The sequence below is a fragment of the Lissotriton vulgaris genome, chromosome 5, assembly GCF_964263255.1.
Source record: "Lissotriton vulgaris chromosome 5, aLisVul1.2, whole genome shotgun sequence".
In the NCBI taxonomy this organism is placed as follows: domain Eukaryota; kingdom Metazoa; phylum Chordata; class Amphibia; order Caudata; family Salamandridae; genus Lissotriton; species Lissotriton vulgaris.
Genome location: NC_141693.1, coordinates 857985872 through 858005592, shown reverse-complemented (window position 1 = coordinate 858005592; position 19721 = coordinate 857985872). Strand labels below are relative to the sequence as shown.

Genomic DNA, 19721 nt, shown 5'->3' with positions numbered 1-19721 from the left:
GGGCTCGCCTCACAAAGCTCTCTTTGCCACTTGAGACAACGCCCACTGCCTGAAGTTCAGAGCTTTCACCATCCTACATCCGTCTACCCGAGTCTTGGGGGATGTGTTTCAATTGAAGTGGAAGTTTCCGGTCTACTACAAATTACTCCCATATGTAGCATACAGCATGGGGCAACGGGTCAGTCCTTGGCTAACTTCACTGTGATGAGTGACTGCATTATGCCTTTCACGAGGAGTTAGTTCACACAAAGTAGTCCCCTTAAGTGCCAGAGACTGCAATGTCAATGTGTGGATTTTTGAGACCATAAAAAATATTTTTTCATTTAACCATTTTATTTTTATTTTTCTTAGATTAATGAGGGCTCAGCTGCTTTCTCATCAATAACGTTTTGCAAAAACCATGACAAAACATAATAAGCATTGACCAAACAAATATACTGGTGGCAGTGCCTGACCTTTTGAATTCGCTTATGCTTGTTAAAATCTTGGCAGATCCCTCTCAACGAACAGAACTCTAGCACTAATAAGCATTTAAGTGTCTGGGGGTGAAGTATTTATAGTGCAGTGGTTTATGTCAAGCTGTTTCTTTCAAGAAACTAGTTTGTTTCTGATCTAGAATCCGTTTTGCCAAGACCGCTAGCAACCATTTCTCTTACACATGGACCCAACTTGTCCTAACCTACTGTTTTTATAGTATGCTTTATTTGAGTTCACTTTGTTATTGTGGCTATTTCTCATAGCCTGCTGGCCCTCAGAGTAGGGGTTCCCCACTTTCTCACATTTTTCTCTCTTCCCCTTTCCTAATTGATGTTTTCCCTGATGCTCATAATTCCCTGCCTTTTAGGTCTTATTACCACGTCCCTCCAGTTTCACTGTCTTCTGGCTTTATTCATGTCTTATACATCTTAAACACGCCCTCCCTCTTTCTTTTTTTATCCTGGCCATCTGTTTCTGAGTTTTCAGTACATTAGACCGGAAACTACCACAGTACTATCTTGAACTTTATTTTGAGCGTGGGTCAACACTTTTAGTGGCCAGGATGGCTTTGAAGGCTGAGGCAGGACTCGCTATGCATTGTAAGGTAAGCCAAGGAAAATTCATTGTATTTCTCTTCATTATCCAATAACAAACTTGGCTATGGAATGCTATGCACACACCCAGACTAGACACATCCACGCCACACAGCGGCACACTGGACCACATACGTACACTCTCTTCCTGTTCTATGTCTTTTGTCAAGTCTACCCTCAAACTGTTTCATCTAGAAACTCAGCAGCAAGAAATGTTACCTCCTTTTCACAAATATTTTCTTGAGCTGTTTCCGGTAATATAGGGACATACAGAGTCTGACTTTAGAAAACGTTGGACAAGCTTACATTTCCAAGGGTCTAGAGGCCTGGACTGAGGTTTAGCACTCGTTTCAATATACCAGTTCTCAACAACTGAAAGTACCGCTAGGCAATACTTATTTGGTAGTCATAACCCTGTGTGCGATATCGATTTTTTGTTTTTTTTAAAGGGAAGGTGGTGTTGGTATGATATGATTTGCGAGGATTGTTTAATAGTGGTGAATGGTGTCGGAATGAGATGTTAAGTAGAGAATGTGCCAAGCAGACGTAGAAATGATTTGGTTTAGAAGGTATTTTCTCGTGATGTTGGCTGTGCTGGTTGTCTAGCATTCGGTATCATCTGTTGTGGAATCTTGAATGTGAAACTTGGTGGTGTGTGTTGGTGTGATAGTTTGTGGGTTGGTATGCATATTTTTGAGAGACTTGGTGGTTTGTGTTACTGTGTGGATGTTTGTGCAAAACTTTGTAGGTTGATATGTATGTATACTATATTTCTGTAGTGCATACCCTAGCCAAAAGGCTGTGAGCACTGTAGAGGGTCCAAGAAGAGCATAAACCCAACGAGGGATGGGAGAGGTAGTTGGATTGTGGATGGTTAATGCATTGTGATATAGTATTTGTTAATAATGTGAATGTTCAGCTCTTTCTTAAACTGAAGCAGCGTTGTGGCGGCCCTGGTGGATGGGTGAATACAGGTATGTTGTTTGAGATCATGGGTGCGTTGTACCTTGATATTCAGTCACAAGTGTCATATGGAAGTTATAGAATGGTTGGTATTAGACTTGTGCTGTATTAGTGTCTTGCCTTTTTAGAGATGGCCGTGTGCAGCATTTTGCAATAGGATTTGGTCGCGCGTGTGAGCTTCTGCTGTAGACAGCATGGCAGAAAGAATCGGATCACGACGCGCGCCTCGTGAACAGTTCACGTGACTGACTTTGGTAGGCTTTAGGTTTCGGTTTTAGTCAGCATGCGTGGGAAGGGCAGCGGGGAGCAGGGAGAGTCTGCAGAGGGGCGCATGGCGCCGATAAACAGGCTGGCTGCTCTCGACGCGAGAAACAGGCTGGTCGCGCGCGTGAGCTTCTGCCGTAGACAGCATGGCAGAAAGGATCTGATCACGACGCGCGCCTCGTGAACAGTTCACGTGACTTTGGTAGGCTTTAGGTGAACTTGGAGGACACATTCACTTCTTTTATCACTCACACGAGTTACCAAGCTCACTCCTAGGAGCACACTTGTGTGACACCTAACAAGACCCTGCACCAGCACCCCCTCCCCCACCCCCCCACCCCTAATATCAATAGTCCACGCGGCTGGACTTACTACGTCACAGCTTTTGCACAGTACCGTACAGAAGCGCTCGAGGTCCGGAACTGCAGCCTGCACACCGGACACGGTTGACAAGACCGGTCGGTAAGTCAGCCAAGCCTGTGACCAGAGACCGCGCAGGACCCCTCCCTTTCCACAATCCGTACCATGTAAGGAAGATACACTCTGGCCTATTGGAGAAACTACTCTCTGTGGGCACAGCATGTTATCTTGCAGTACTTGACCCGTAATTCACTTTCCAGTACATAGCTTGCATTTTTCGACCAAAACTGATGTTTCGAGATCAGAAGTTATTCAAATGGCTGCATATGCAGTAAGTACAGTGTTGCACCGGGCAGTTTGCAGAATGTTTCTGTCGCCTTTCACCTGTTACTGTAGTTAGAGAGCAGACCCTGTTACCCACATAGTTTAGACATTGCTGTTTGCGCGCGTTCACCATCTCCTGTCTCCCAACACACACAGCAACCCCCCCCCTGCTTTCGCACGCGCAGAGGCACACACACACACACACACGAGCGCACATACACGCACGCACACATAGAGTCAACCCCCCCAGCCGCACACACACATGAGCGCACACACATACAAGCGCACAGAGACCTACCCCCGCCACCCGCCGCCACCACCCCACCCCGCCGCCACCCCCAGTACAAGTTGGCTTCACTCACTGCATCGGCAGCCTCCTCGGGGCTCTCCCTCAGGCATGGGAGCCCGTCACCACTGCTCCTCTCCTGGCCAGCCAGTCCGTTGGCGCGGGCTCCCCGTAGAAGACAGAAGCCCCGCCCTACGACAGGTTTCGTTTTAGTCAGTGCACGCGCACCTCTTGTTCTGCAAGGCGTTGGTTTTAAAAGTCAACTCCACCGCGGCTGTCCCTGATTAAGCGCTCATCTTGCAGGGCACAATGGAAACCGGTACAGGTCTTGTTTTAAATGTGGATGTTATGAAAGAAATATGCTTAATACCTATGGAAATGCTTTAAAAATCTTGTGGACCTGGCTAAGAGGCTCACGGTGCTAAGCTCGCAGCGCACCCAAAAACGTTGCTCAAAACTCATTTAGTGACTCCTGAAGGCTACTCAATTAAGGCTATTCAATTAAAGGTATAATGATCTCGATTGTGGACCACTCTTTATATTTTCTAAGAGACAGTTGGAGTTTTACTGCTTTTAAAATACATCTTACTTTGAGTTGACAGGTACATTCATTCTTTTTCGACCTCGTTTTCCTGACTTAAGTTGGTGCCTTGATTTTTCTAATGTATTGTTTACTTTATTTAGCATTGATTGCATTGTATTATCTATATCTGCGTGTTACTGTCTTTTTATGCATTGTCTTATTTGCATTACATCTTGCATTTGTTTATAATGACATTGCTAGCACCCCCTAAGGTACCAAAACATAAGGTACCAAAACATCCCCAAGGAAAAAGCTAACTCTGCTCTTCCGGACATGGAGTGCCCACTTGACGGCGGAAATGCCTTTTTATGTGCCCACTAAGCTCTGCATCACTGGTGTATGTTGCGTAAGTGTGGGTAAATGTCGACCAATCAGTTATGAGTCACATCAAACATGAGACATAACATGCTTCTAAAACAAATGTAGTAGAGGTTCAACTCCGTTTTTGCAACTGGAACACTGACTGGGGCGTTACTTCGTCACTCAGCTCACATTGTACTTTAAGTCTTACCGTAAAGCAGATTATATTGCAAACCAGATACTTATTATCAATTACATTTGACCCTAGACCGTCCTGCCAGATTTACCTTGATGCAGACCGGGAGACTAGTATCTATACTTAGAGGTTGTCCTCATCAAAGCCTACCTCATGGAAAATATGTTGGACTTTTTCATGAGCCTGCAGGTGCTTTCACATTTTTTTTAAAGTATACCTTTCTAGTTACAGCACCCTCAACTCTGTCGATCACACACCACCAGCCATCAGTGCACACTTCAATTGTTAACTCATCCCTAATTAACTATTGTAGCAATCGCAGTATGGCCCAATTTACTTTTAAACAAATGTATCTAAAGTGCAGCATGCCACCATTGCAACAAAAATAAATACACATTTTTTGGGCATACCATTTATAGGCTTGTTATATTCTTGTGTGCAGGAAATTACCACCAGTTGAAACCTGATGGTAACTTCTGGTCAAAACAGGAGCAAATGTAAATTGTGCTCCATTCATGATAGGCGCTAGAGCAAAATCTGTCACAGACAAAGTTGCAACTATTGGAGATTTGGAGGGTAAGAAGGGCCCTGTAGTTTATAAAAGTAAGAGCCAGCGTCAATCCCACTCTGCTTCAACAGGAAGTGGTTCCCAATGCTCAGAGGGGCTCAAGTCTGTTTATTTCCAGCTCAGACCCGGGACGGGCACAAGGCAGCAGTAGGGACTCTCAAAATCTGCCATGATTGACCAAATCTGATTATCTGCCTTGGTGCTGCCTCCTCTGTTTGGATCTAAGGCTAGTAAATGTACTCAGACCCTGCTTAATTTGAGCCGGTGTTTGCCGGTGTGAGGAACTGCCACTAATTTTTGGGGACTGGCGCTTATTTTAACACATACACAAATCCAAAAGCAGAGGAAGAGCAAGGCAAGAGAAAGCCATTAAAGGAGAAAGCAGGAACCTGCAATGGTGGAATGAAGGGACAGGGAGTGTCTGGGAGTGTATTAAAGGTTGATGAGGTGGATATAAGAGCACACAGCCTTGATATTCACTGCATCAGTGCTTAATTGCACTGGTCGCAGGCTTCTGGGAAGAGCTTTTGGCACAAGGACTCATTCTTTCACAAGTTAAGCGCCGCTCTCAGGCACTTAGCAGTTGAGGGAGTGTTCTGGGGGAATACTTGTCTGTGCAAGTGTGATAGCACAACTACGCACTTTTCAAGGGAAATGATGCCATCTTTTTCTATTTTTGCAGTCGTGGTTGTGCTTGGCTGTAAAAGAAGGTTTGCAAAAACAACAGGTGATGGACCGAATGAGGATCAATGTCACACATTCAACCCAGTCAAAAGATCTGGGTCCTAATCCATCGTTTTTTTGCACTCCACACCACCCTGGGTTAGACAATGGCGATATGCAAATCAGCTCTGACCCTGTGCCCCATGGGAACAGTCCAGTCCGAACTACAAAAGCCATGTCCTTCCCAGAACGGAATCAAGCATCCGAGGACCGGACCGGTTTCGAGGTAACACCTCTCATCAGCCCGGCTAGCTTGACTCCAGAGGTGTGGAGTGCCTGGGACCCACGTCTGGGCATCCCCAGTACACTTATAGCGAGTTTGCAAAAACAACAGGTGATGGACCGAATGAGGATCAATGTCACACATTCAACCCAGTCAAAAGATCTGGGTCCTAATCCATCGTTTTTTTGCACTCCACACCACCCTGGGTTAGACAATGGCGATATGCAAATCAGCTCTGACCCTGTGCCCCATGGGAACAGTCCAGTCCGAACTACAAAAGCCATGTCCTTCCCAGAACGGAATCAAGCATCCGAGGACCGGACCGGTTTCGAGGTAACACCTCTCATCAGCCCGGCTAGCTTGACTCCAGTGGTGTGGAGTGCCTGGGACCCACGTCTGGGCATCCCCAGTACACTTATAGCGAGTTTGCAAAAACAACAGGTGATGGACCGAATGAGGATCAATGTCACACATTCAACCCAGTCAAAAGATCTGGGTCCTAATCCATCGTTTTTTTGCACTCCACACCACCCTGGGTTAGACAATGGCGATATGCAAATCAGCTCTGACCCTGTGCCCCATGGGAACAGTCCAGTCCGAACTACAAAAGCCATGTCCTTCCCAGAACGGAATCAAGCATCCGAGGACCGGACCGGTTTCGAGGTAACACCTCTCATCAGCCCGGCTAGCTTGACTCCAGTGGTGTGGAGTGCCTGGGACCCACGTCTGGGCATCCCCAGTACACTTATAGCGAGTTTGCAAAAACAACAGGTGATGGACCGAATGAGGATCAATGTCACACATTCAACCCAGTCAAAAGATCTGGGTCCTAATCCATCGTTTTTTTGCACTCCACACCACCCTGGGTTAGACAATGGCGATATGCAAATCAGCTCTGACCCTGTGCCCCATGGGAACAGTCCAGTCCGAACTACAAAAGCCATGTCCTTCCCAGAACGGAATCAAGCATCCGAGGACCGGGCCGGTTTCGAGGTAACACCTCTCATCAGCCCGGCTAGCTTGACTCCAGTGGTGTGGAGTGCCTGGGACCCACGTCTGGGCATCCCCAGTACACTTATAGCGAATTTGCAAAAACAACAGGTGATGGACCGAATGAGGATCAATGTCACACATTCAACCCAGTCAAAAGATCTGGGTCCTAATCCATCGTTTTTTTGCACTCCACACCACCCTGGGTTAGACAATGGCGATATGCAAATCAGCTCTGACCCTGTGCCCCATGGGAACAATCCAGTCCGAACTACAAGCTAGCCGGGCTGATGAGAGGTGTTACCAGGGTGGTGTGGAGTGGGAAAAAAACGAGGGAAAAAAAACGATGGATTTGGGCCCAGATCTTTGGACTGGGGTGAATGCGTGGCATTGATCCACATTCGGTCCATCACCTGTTTTGTTTGCAATTGCCGCCATAAGTGCGCTGGGGATGCCCAGACGTGGGTCCCAGGCACTCCACACCACTGGAGTCAAGCTAGCCGGGCTGATGAGAGGTGTTACCTCGAAACCGGTCCGGTCCTCGGATGCTTGATTCCGTTCTGGGAAGGACATGGCTTTTGTAGTTTGGACTGGACTGTTCCCATGGGGCACAGGGTCAGAGCTGATTTGCATATCGCCATTGTCTAACCCAGGGTTGTGTGGAGTGAAAAAAAACGATGGATTTGGGCCCAGATCTTTGGACTGGGGTGAATGTGTGGCATTGATCCACATTCGGTCCATCACCTGTTTTGGTTGCAATTGCCGCCATAAGTGCGATGGGGATGCCCAGACGTGGGTCCCAGGCACTCCACACCACTGGAGTCAAGCTAGCCGGGCTGATGAGAGGTGTTACCTCGAAACCGGTCCGGTCCTCGGATGCTTGATTCCGTTCTGGGAAGGACATGGCTTTTGTAGTTTGGACTGGACTGTTCCCATGGGGCACAGGGTCAGAGCTGATTTGCATATCGCCATTGTCTAACCCAGGGTGGTGTGGAGTGAAAAAAAACGATGGATTTGGGCCCAGATCTTTGGACTGGGGTGAATGTGTGGCATTGATCCACATTCGGTCCATCACCTGTTTTGTTTGCAATTGGCTGTAAAAGAAGCCAGCTTTTGGGAATGTACAAAGAAAACATGCAGTATAATACAATATATATCGTTTTCATCCATAGGCACGGTCATCCATTAATTCTTTCATTCATCATTCAATCTTTCACCATTTCATCCTTCCACCTATTCAAGCATTCATTATCTATGCATGCATCCATCCTTTCACTTACCCATCCATCGGAAAACAAAAAACACAACTGCATATTTTGAGTCTGAAATTCAATTTAATGTTAACAATGTCATATTTGAAAAAATGTCTAGGTATTCATCTTGAGCACAAACAGCGATAGAATGTCCATTCATTTGGCGCGGTGCTCGCCAAACTCTTTACATAACTTTTCTAGCCTGCGACATTTGAGTCCTAGCTGTCATTAAACAGAGCATACTTGTGTTATGCTCCTCCGTTGCAGGTGCGTGAACTATATACATCATGCGCAATGACTGCCTGCATCCAGTGCTTGCTTGCGGTTCAAAAGTGAGCTCAAAGTAGCATTTACCATGGCTGCATGTACTTTTCTCAGCTACTTTGTTAACATTGCCATACCTTTTCTGTACAGTTGCTATAAACGTTATAATTTGGTATAACATGCACTTTTTTTGTTTAAATAATCACTCATCTGAAAACAAAAAAACATAAATAAAAAACATTGCCAATTAGAATGCCAATTACTCCAACTCCAGCAAATGCGAGACCTATTGCATTGCAAATGGTTGTTATGACCGCAGTAGTCATCTGTGATAAAAGGAGCATCACTCTGGTGGACTTATGAAGGGCTAGAGAGCCTACAGGTATTGGCATAACAACCAAAAATACATAGCGCACTGTCAGGAGACCCATGCTGCAGGTCTCCTGCACATGAAATCATACTTGGTCCATTTGAATGGATACAGGAGGAGAAGTATGTCCATTCGCATTTGCGTCTGGTACTTTGGAGCGCGACTGCCGCCATGGCTTCCTTAAGTGTTACAATTGCAAAAACAACAATTGCTGGACCGTATGCAGAATAATATCATACATTCACCCCAGGACAGAGATCTGGGCCTTCCTTAAGTGTTACAACATGAAGATCCCATGTGCATATTCTGATGTCGGCGCAAGTGAGATTTCCAGATGTCTGCCCGTAAGGCTGTGTTCAGTTGCACATCTACAGTGTTTGATGCTGATATTATGAGATCCTGCCTTTGCAGACGGTTTTATTTTGAGCGTGGGTCAGCACTTTTGGTTGCCAGGAAGCTGCAAATGGCTGGGGGTTTTCTCTGCGGGAAAAAAATTGATTTATAATATGTTGAACCAAAGAAAGTACATTTATGAAGAATGTGTCGAGACCAGACCCCATTAGTCAGTGGTAAACGTTATTTCCAGAATATCACTTCTAAAGAATGTCTCCAATCTGCCAATTACAGTCCGAACGGAGCTCGGTCTGCTAAGACCTCCCATTGTGGACGCGCGAGACATTTTTGGGGGATGACATTTTTCGTTTCTGATTTAATTTTGGAAGGTATAGTTACTTTTACCGAGTTTGTTGTTAGGAAGGTGTTTATACAGGACGCCTTTATTCCATCTTACTCATGTGTCTTCGGTTACAAACACAAATGAATCCTTCAACGCAGAAATCCAAGATCATGAAACCTTATATCACCGACACTGTATTCCACTGAACACGACCTGGAGCTTAATGCCTTTCAACCTTACTAAATTAGGCCTTCTACTAATCCTTGCTTTGCACACATCTTTTGTTCCTTCCGCATAATTTGTTTTGGGCTTATTTCTTTGTTTACACCTTTCACTTTTTTTTCACTGCTTTTATCTGTATCCTTCACCACTATGAAATCTTTCTTAACAATTTTTCCTTTCTTTTTGTTTTGGTTTTCTTTATTATTTAGTTTTTTTACTTATGTGTTTCTTGCTTTTTAACCTTTTACTTCACTACTACACTTTTCTTTTAATTCCTTACGCTTTTCTTGCCATTTTGCGGTTTTTCATCATATATATATATATATATATATATATATATATATATATATATATATATATATATATATATATATTATACCTTACTTCCAGTTGATGTTTTATTTACAGATCATTCTTTGTCTCGTTTTTACTGTCTAATTAATATAACCTGTGAATTTGGGTGTTGTGACAGCACTGACTAAGACATGTTTGATAACATGAGGGTATACTAATTGCAGGAAAATTCAAAGTTTGTGTGCCTTAATATTTTCATATTTTAATGTCTGCATTTGTGTCCTTTCTGTTACGTTTTCCGTTTCCCTAATTAAATCCTAATTATTGCTAAAGTTTTGGTATGAGAAGCAAAAATGGTTAGGTTTGAGGTCTTTGTTCGCAGTTTATTACTTACGATTCTCTAATTGTTACCCCTGTTCTCTCATCTGTCTGAAGCTTTTGCATAAGATCCGATAGGTAGTCAGTATTTACCCTTGGGAGGTGGATGTTAGATGTTCAGTACCATGTTTCATTGTGATCCCCAGTCCGTACATCCATAGCAGACATCTACACTTTCTAAGATTCTCGAGCGACAACTACAAGTCTCAAAATATGACCAATTGGTATTAAACTGATTCATGCATTTTGTGAAGTGTGTTTCTGTGTTATATATATATATATATATATATAATACTTTTTTCACAAGATGTCCAAAGTTGGATAGCTATAACGTACAGAACGGTTTGTGCAACTGGCCGGCTGGTGAATGCTTGATCCCTTTCTTTCAAATTAGTGCATTCTGTGTGATTTTGTAACCTTTCAAAGTTTGACACCCACTATCACTGCCTAATGAAGATGGATTTGAAGCCATTGTTAGCATAGCTTTTTATTCCTACCACATACCTCAAGTAAGGACTAACATATTCCGTGTGTGCAAGCCAACGTTTGATATAACCTGTTGAAAGGCGCCCAAACTTGTGTATTATATATTATAACCTCCCCCTGGGTACTGTTTTTCTGGCCCATCATTGCCTCTTTATACGATTGTTAAACTATAAGCAGTGATGGTTGGTCTATAAAACTTCAAAATAAATAAAAACTTGTTGTTTCTTGGTTTGTTATCGTATCTAGATTCATGTCGTTTTTCTTCCTTTGGCCAGTTCTTTTTCTGGCCTCGTCTTATAAACCCCATAAAGTAGGATGTCGGCTTAGACGCCCTGCATAAGACAGCTAGTACTGCAAGTATGCGTTTCAGGCAACATTTTATTGAAAATGGTCCCCGCCAAGAAGCACCCATTTCTCACCCCACTACATGACCCTGTAGCAAGTCCCCGGGACCCTTGTATTGAATCAGCATGCTACCTCCATTGTGTGCCCGAGACCCTTTGACTAGGGTGACCAACCGTCCGTAAATTTCACGGACAGTCCGTAATTTCGGCCGTCTGTCCGTTGTCCGTGAAGGAATCTCTAACGGACGCCATTTGTCTGTCATTTTAACATTGCACTGGTTGCTCCACCCTAAAGCCGGGACAGCTTGCACCCGCCTCCCTTCTTCACTCCGATGCTGCACCAAAGCTCCTCAGGTACTCAGCAGCAATGGAGAGGCACAGCGGGATGGCTACCCTCACACCTCCAGCCCTTGATGACCTGTTAAGAGGTGCTTCGAAGGTGACTGAGAGGGAGGGGCTGCAGCTTCAGGAGCAATGACATCTATTCACATGCAAACAGCCCTGAATGTGACACGTCTCTGATATTTAGAGGGGGGCTCACACGTTCCATTTCTACCCAGGGCCCCAAACATCCGAGACTCGGCCAGATTACACCCCTGATTACACCAAGGCAGCACGTGGTTCTCTTCACAGAGCGTAATTACTGTCACTAAATTGTAAGCAAACCTCGGTTCTTCAAACATGCAGTCTATAATGTAAGAACATAAAGAAATGGCACTATCGCACCCACACTGATTAACAAAGTATGGAGGACAATCAGTTCAATCAGTTCTCTTAGAGTTTCTCCTGTAAGTACTGTACATCACAGTGGGGGATGGCATTTTGGACAGAGAGCCTGTCTTCTCGTTGTCTTGTGCAGGAGGGGGCGAGGAGCCCAAGATGATACTAGAATACTGCATGCCCACCCCTGTGCCCACCCTGGTGGATCCTGTTCCCTCTCCTGTGATGGCTCCTGCCCTCCCCTCCGTGATGGCTCCTGTCCCCCCATGTGGTGGCTCCAGTCCACACCCGCCTGTGATGGCTCCTGTCCCCCCATGTTGTGGCTCCAGTCCACCCCCACCTGTGATGGCTCCTGCCCCCCCAGTGATGGCTCCTGTCCCCCCATGTTGTGGGTCCTGTCCCCCCGCCGCCTGTGATGGCTCCTGTCTCCCATGTGGTGGCTCCTGCCCCCCCCCCTCCCCCCACTCCCACCTGTGATGGCAGCTCCTGTCCTCCTGTCCCCCCCTGTGGTGGATCCTGTCTCCGCCCTGGGTGGCTTCTGTCCCAGTCCTGGAACGGCCCCTGCAGCGAGGGTGAAGTTCTTGATGGGCCTCTTCTCAAAAGGGCTCAGCTCAAAATTAATATGGAAAGGTCGGCGAGTAAGTAAGTGAAGGGATGGGTGAATGGCTGGATGAATTAGTGAAAGGGTGATTGGATGAATGAAAGATTGAATAAATGGATAATGAGAGAGGATGGATAGATTGATGAGTGAGGGGAAGGATGGAGAGAAAATGTAAATAGCGTGATGTATGGGTGGAAGGGTAGCTGGATGATGGATGAAGGGAAGATGGATGAGGGGAAGGATGATGGATGAGAAGGATGGATGGATGGATGGATGGATGATGGGTGGGTGAAAGTATGGATGGATGGAGAGTCGGTGGGTGAAAGGATGGATGGATGATGAGTGGGTGGGTGAAAGGATGGATGGATGGATGATGAGTGGGTGGGTGAAAGGATGGATGGATGGATGGATAAGTGGGTGGGTGGATAGTGGGTGGGTGAAAAGATGGATCCGTGGATTGGATGGTGGGTGGGTGAAAGGATGGTCAGTGGGTGGGTGGATGGTGGGTGGGTGGATGGTTGGGTGGATGATGGGTGGGTAGGTGGATGAGTGAAATGATGGATGGATTGATGGATTGATAAGTGCAAGGGTGAATGAATGGACGTATGAGTGAAAGGGTGGATGTAAGAATGGATGAGTGAGTGAAAGGGAGGGTAGATGGACAAAAGGATGAATAGATGTTTGAAGGAGTGAAATGATAGATGGATGAGTGATAGGGTCAGGGGATGGATTCATGAGTGGATGAGTAGATGGATGGATGGGTGGGTGGATGGATGGATGGATGGAAGGAAGGATGGCTAAGGGAAAGGGTCGATGGAGAGAGAAAGGGAGGATGGATGGATGACTAAAATAGTGGATGGGTGGAAGGATTAGTAAGTGAAAGGATGGCTGGATTGGTGAAAGAGTAAATGACTGAATAGGTGAGTGGATGGATGGGATGAAGAGTGGATGGATAAGTGTACAGATGGATAGGGTGAAATGATGGATGGATGGATGGATAATGGAGCATGAGTGAAAGGATGGATGAGGGGATGGATGAAGGGATGGATGAGTGAAATTATAGATGGAAGGATACATGATGGATAGGTTTGCAAATGGTTGAATATGTTTGGAAATGGCTGGGCTTACTTATATACTATTGCGCGACCTCTGATGTGTCTGTAAAACGTACCTATTGTCCTGAAGTTTTGTCCTGAATTTTGACCTCCTGTCCTGAATTTGTGTCCTGAATTTTGACCCTTTGTCCTGAATTTTTACACTCACCGTCCTGAATTTGCACCAATGCCAGTTGGTCACCCTACCTTTGACACGATCGGATAGTGGAAACCATGTCCTTGGCAGAGGAAAACACTGTCGTAGAACCACAGGTAGACTATATACGGCTCTTCTTATAGATTCAGCGAGGATGTGTAAACCATTTTTTTATTTGTATTAAGGTATTGGAGTACTACCTGACGTTCTTGTCCATGTTACAGGAGCTGAGGGGTTGCAGAGCCCCTGTTATTCAGTTAATTTGAACAGATGTGCAGCACTGCTCACAGAGGACTGAAAGTATGACCACGTCTGGGAGAGGAGAGGATGAAAGCAGATGCTTCCCATGTGGCGTTTTACATGCTTGTGACTAGGGAAACAGAGCAGCCTTTCTTCTTAGCTCCACATGACCAGAGAGATTCTCCAGCCTGTCCCTCCCTCCACGCGTCTTCAGAGGGTCTGGCGAGGTCTGGATGTACAACACAACGCAAACTTAAAGGGAAAATTGTATTTAAAATAGGACCACCTCAGCAGAGTTGCATTAAACCAAGAAAACAACGCTTTTTGAGTAACATTCTTTTATGCAAAGGGTGGTAAACCCGTTAAGCTGGCTGGGCTTCTTAGGGGAGCAAAATTTCATATGGGAGCAAACAGGAAAATAACTTGCTGTTATTTCTTTCTATTTTACACCTACCCCACCCATTTAACGTTTTCCCATAGGCGGATCTGCTCAAGGCTCTGCATGCCAATACTTACCTGATTGAGTAACTAGATTACCAAGTTTAATTCAAATCCGTCCACTGCGTCTAAAATGTTTGGCAAATCACATTTTTTTTCTTTGTAAAACAATATATTGGGCAGCAGTAAAAAAAAAAGTACAACTGTCTTAAGTTCACCTAGCAGCCAGAGCGGTTGAACCTCATCGATTTACGATTAACTAATCCTTCTAGGCTATGGTGCAGATTCTACACATAGGCAAGGGTATAGCGGATGAGTTCATCATACTTCAAAATGAGAGATTTTTCCCCAACCAAACACCCTAACACTTTCACCCTCCCCAGCTCTCAAAAAGGGAGAAACCACCGCCGGCCATTCATTCAAATCCCAAATAAAAATGGATACTTGTATAGCGCACTACTCACCCGCAAGGGTCTCAAGGCGCTTCTACGAATACCGCGGTGGAACCCGTCCTGGCTTTCCCTGTGAGGCATCCACTCCTGGGCACCCCCAGGGTGGAGGTCAGGCATCCTTAGCGTTGGGGGCTGTTGTGGAGTTTAAGCAAGCTATTGCCCAGAGTTGCAGAGTGGGACTCTATGATTAGAATAGGCACCGAGGCGAGAATTATCAGGTCCGTGGAATTTTGAGCCCAAGACCCACCGAGGCGGGGAATTGAACCCTGGTCCCGGGCTAGACCTCTGCATCAGGGTCTGCCGCTCTAACCATTGAGCCACACTTCTCCACTCTCACACATGCTGAAAGCATGGTGCCAGTAAAGAAACAATTGAAGCACGCATCGTGAGGCTTTCCAATTTTTGGCTCTTGCATATGGATATATTTGTGGCCTGCCACGGTCACGGAAAGCCCCATCGCTATCCATGCGAGTCCTGAGCGCCGATAAAAGTGAGTGGCGCTTAGGAGCTGCGTGTGACTATTGACACCAATACAGAAGGCTGGATGCATACACAGCAAGTTACCTGTGATCCCACTTTGGGTGCATAACAGCGGAGGAACATAAAGTGAAGGCACCTACTAAGGATGGTGAATTGCGAACATCGACAACCAGAATGCGCCTAAGCCACGCCCACTGTGTGATCACTTTAAAACTACGCAGGAAGTGCAGTGAAATTTTGCCCTCAGAGTTCCCCCTGTGCCTGCCATTGAAAAAAGGAGACTCTTCCTGAAACGCGTCTGGTATTTGAAAGGCAAACGAACTCTGAAATCACTGGAGCTGCCGTTTTGCTGAAAGCATGGTGCCAATAAAGAAACAATTGAAGCACGCATCATGATGCTTTCCAATTTTTGGCTCTTGCATATGGATATATATATATATATATATATATATCTACCTACCTACCTACCTACAGGCAGTCGATGAGTGGCTGCATCAGTGACTGGTGGCTGTGTGAGTGGCTCTGTGGGTGTGTGCCGGGGTGTGTTTGTATGGGTAAGTCATTGGTAAGTTACAGAGATAATTATAGGTAGGAAATATAATTTTAAAAAACCTTGGAAATTTACTGAAAAATCAAATTATGAGTAAGTTATAGTTAGGCTCCGATATCACACGTACAAAACCATAAAAATTCAGCAGTTCTAGTTACCTGAGCTAACTATAAACTTACGCCCCGCAATGCACTGCTTATGACCTCACATATTTCATCACGCATGACATGGTCGGTGACACCACTGACATTAACCCTTGCAACCTTTGTGTTTACACACATATATATATATATGTATATATACGCTCTCCAGTACCAGCTTAATATGCCTGCCGAACTCATGGCAGGTGCCTTTCCGTTACGTGAAGGTGGTTCACATTAAAACATCAAGCTCCAGAAAATACGGGGCACTCACAAGGTGTTGCTTCCATTCTTTATTCAGGGCAGATGCGTTTCGCCAAAATGCCTTCCTCAATGCCTCTTAGAATAAAATGGCACCCAGTAAGTAGTTTATTTCAAATAGCACATATCAACCATAGATATTGGTCAGTTCACAATTAGACTCAAAAGAGGACTTAACTCTGCACAACACTAGAGGCCACTAGACCACAGATTGGAAGCAGAGAGGCTGCATGGACAGAGACGGAACCATGTCTTGCCTAAACGGAGGCAACTGAGGCTCTCCTAGTTCACAGGACAGGAATACAAGGCTGCTGAATATGCTTCAATGGGAGCAATAAGTACTTTTGCAATACTTTTACAATACCCACTACACCACCAGATGCAAGAGATATGAAACAAAATACACAATTGACTTGTGATTGACATTAGGGACTATGCCTGCCATTGCCTAATTTAAGCCTTTTGCCATAACCAGCGCTGATATCTTTCATCGGGATGGCAGTTCCCAGTCTACACCGCGGCACCCCGGTGCGCCGTCAAAGCTGGCCGGGGGCACCTCAAGCAGATGCGCACCAAGCACACAGTTTGGGAACCAGGTTGATATCTTGCAAAAGGTGCCAATGAGAATTTTTTTTTTCATCCCCCGCCCATCTCCCCCTCCACTTGGTTCCTAGGAGTGTCCCCTAAATTTAAATTAGGCAAGCCCGCAGATATCCCCCACTCAACCCTTACTCAACTCCTTGCCTTACAGGCCTTCATGACCCAGGCTGGGCACCCTACACAGGGCAGGATCTGTGGAGGGAGAGTTTGGGCTTGAAGTCCACGGCTCCATCCTATTAGTGATCCCTCCTGTTAGTGATCCGTCCTCACCTGTGGGAGTCCAGCCCAAGCTCCAGTCCAGGTTTTCTTTCCTCCAGAGTGCTCCGTGTGGAGGCTCCTTTGCTGCCACCCTTGTTTCTGGACTTGGTGAGCACTGGCTCCAGCTGATTTGGGATTCCACCCTGTGCTCTTCCGGTGAATTGCACGCCTCTGCTTTTTCCTGTTATTCTATTGCATCTCTTGGTGCCACGTGCTTCCAACGTGTTGCGTTTCCCGTCTGCTGAATGTGGAGTGTGTCTCACGTGCGGTTTAAGTAGATGTTTAGATTTTTAGAAACTGGGTCGTTGGGTATTTTCCATTGATACTGAGGGGTCTGGATGAATGTTTTAGAAAGTCACCACAGAAAAGCAGTCATTTATTTTTTATCACGTGCATGTGATATGAGGCTCAAATACTTCAAACAAGTGCGTATAAGTAGCCTCAAAGCCTCCACACCCATTACCTGTCAGCATTTTAAATTCTTGAAACGGTTGACTGGATGATAAAAAGTAAGTGGGCTTTTCATTTGCCAACCCACTAACTTCAATTAGAGTCAAGAAAGTGGATAGGCGAAGGATCCAAAACGTTCTAGTCCTTGCACAGCGTGTTTGGTTTTAGCCTCGTAGATGGAGTGTTCAACCCAAATAGGGTTAGTTAGCCTGTGTGCCTCGCAGTGTTCATTGCAACCCCAAGTCTGTTGTGCTCCAACATGTCATGCCTCTCATATCTATATTTCTAAGTCTTGTCTTGGGCTCTTCCCTGCACCTCCTATTACAGCCATCCCCCCCCCCCCCCAACTGAGGCAGAGCCTGTACGAATGCCCACTGCTGCCCAGTCTGAAACTTTCTGGACTAAAATGGCATCGATGTGCATCAATCACAGATACGATTTTGTCACATTGGTCCAGGGCAGTGTGTACACCACATTGAGATCATTACATTAGACCGTTCTGGTTTCTTGTGTGACTTGGGTTTTATCCTCCCGAGGAATAATGAGGACACACCCGTAGGTCCTGCACTAATTCGTATGCACAGCATTTCTTACCGGAATACTTCTGTAACAGCAGTACATTTTGTAAAAAGCCTGGAGTGTCCATTTCCTTAACCTCCTGTAAGTTCATACTTTGACATTCTTTTTTCTTGCTTAGCAAGGGCACATATACAAATACAAAGAATAAAGCCTGGCTCATAATTCAGCTTTAGGCAATGTTTTAAACAAAAATAGCTGAAAAAAATTCTATATGCAGACCTCGGTGCTGTTATGTTTCTGACTTGACCAATTAAAGTTTTTTATTAAACAACTGTTATATGTTTATTTTGTTATATCTATGATTATGATACCTTTTTTGGCTACGATACTTTCTTTGGCCACATACCAATTATTTTCAGGGAGAAAAATGGAAGTACTCGTGAAGCCTGGCTTACATCCCTCCACCTGCCATAAAAATAACATAATGGGGAACCACGGCCAATAGGCCAAGGGAGCTGCGGGTCGAAAAAATTTGGAAGCCACTTGCTTAGGGGAATCAAGCCGCTTTAATACGGTCTGACTCTGCTTATGAGAAACGTGGCACGTGTGATTCGATTGATTGCTATCTGATGGTTTTTTAGTTCTTGTTGGATTCCCATCTGTTAAGTGATTCTCTTCAACCCGTTCCGTGCTGGTGATGGAACCGCTCCGCCACGAGCCTCGGGTGGGCTGTGCTGGTGACTGAGCGGTTCCGTCACAACCCGCTCGCCGCGCCTGCGTGGCGCGTTCTATTGAACGGGCGGGGTCATGACGAAACCGCTCGGTCACAAGCACAGCCCACCCGGGGCTCGTGACGGAACGGTTCCGTCACGAGTACGGGAGCGCCTCGCGGCCCCCCCTCCCCCCTAGCGCTGCGGCGGAATAGCCACCGCAGCTAAGGGGTTAAAGGAAGGTAGCTCACTTACTGTTGCTTCAAATCAGGGGCGTAGCTATGCGGAGTGGGTGTTTGAGGTGTTACATCCCCTTAATAAATGTCTTTCCTGGTTAATAGTTTGGTGCATGTGCTTTCATTCGGGTGTAGTGTGGTCTGTCGGATTACACCAGTAATTGTACACGCACACAAACAAAAAAGCACACATACATACACTCCCTTGCTGTTTTGAAAGGCTTCAAAAATGTTGGCTATTTTACAAACTATTGTGTTTTCTCTCACTTAGTACACCTACCAGTCCACATTCGTCTCCCTTACCACTGCCACTTTATAACCATTCAGGCAACCTGCTTGTCGTATAATGTATTTTAACATTATATGCTAGCATGATTGTTGGGACATCTGAATCTCACCCCCCCAAACCACCCAAAAATAATTTTACTGACCAGACCAAGCTACACCTCTGATTTAGATGCAGGCTGAAGCTTTTTAAAGTGTTTTTAAAAAGTGTTAAATGGAGCAAGAGTGATGTTTTCCTTAATGGGTAAAAAAATGTTTACATCCAAAACAGGTCTGCTGTTTTAGTTCCACCTATTAAAGCGTACTAGTAACTCTAGAACTATCATTTGACCCTTTAGAAGAAGCAAGTTATGAACAGACTTTTAACATCTGGCTTGATCTGCCCCCATTGAA

General features: G+C 45.5%; 1 protein-coding gene across 1 annotated transcript in view; it reads left to right on the top strand.

Annotated features, from left to right (window-relative positions):
- The window catches only part of LOC147711705 (chondroitin sulfate N-acetylgalactosaminyltransferase 2-like), a 158951-nt gene that overhangs the window by 36791 nt on the left and 102439 nt on the right, over window positions 1–19721 (top strand). The window lies entirely within an intron of this gene.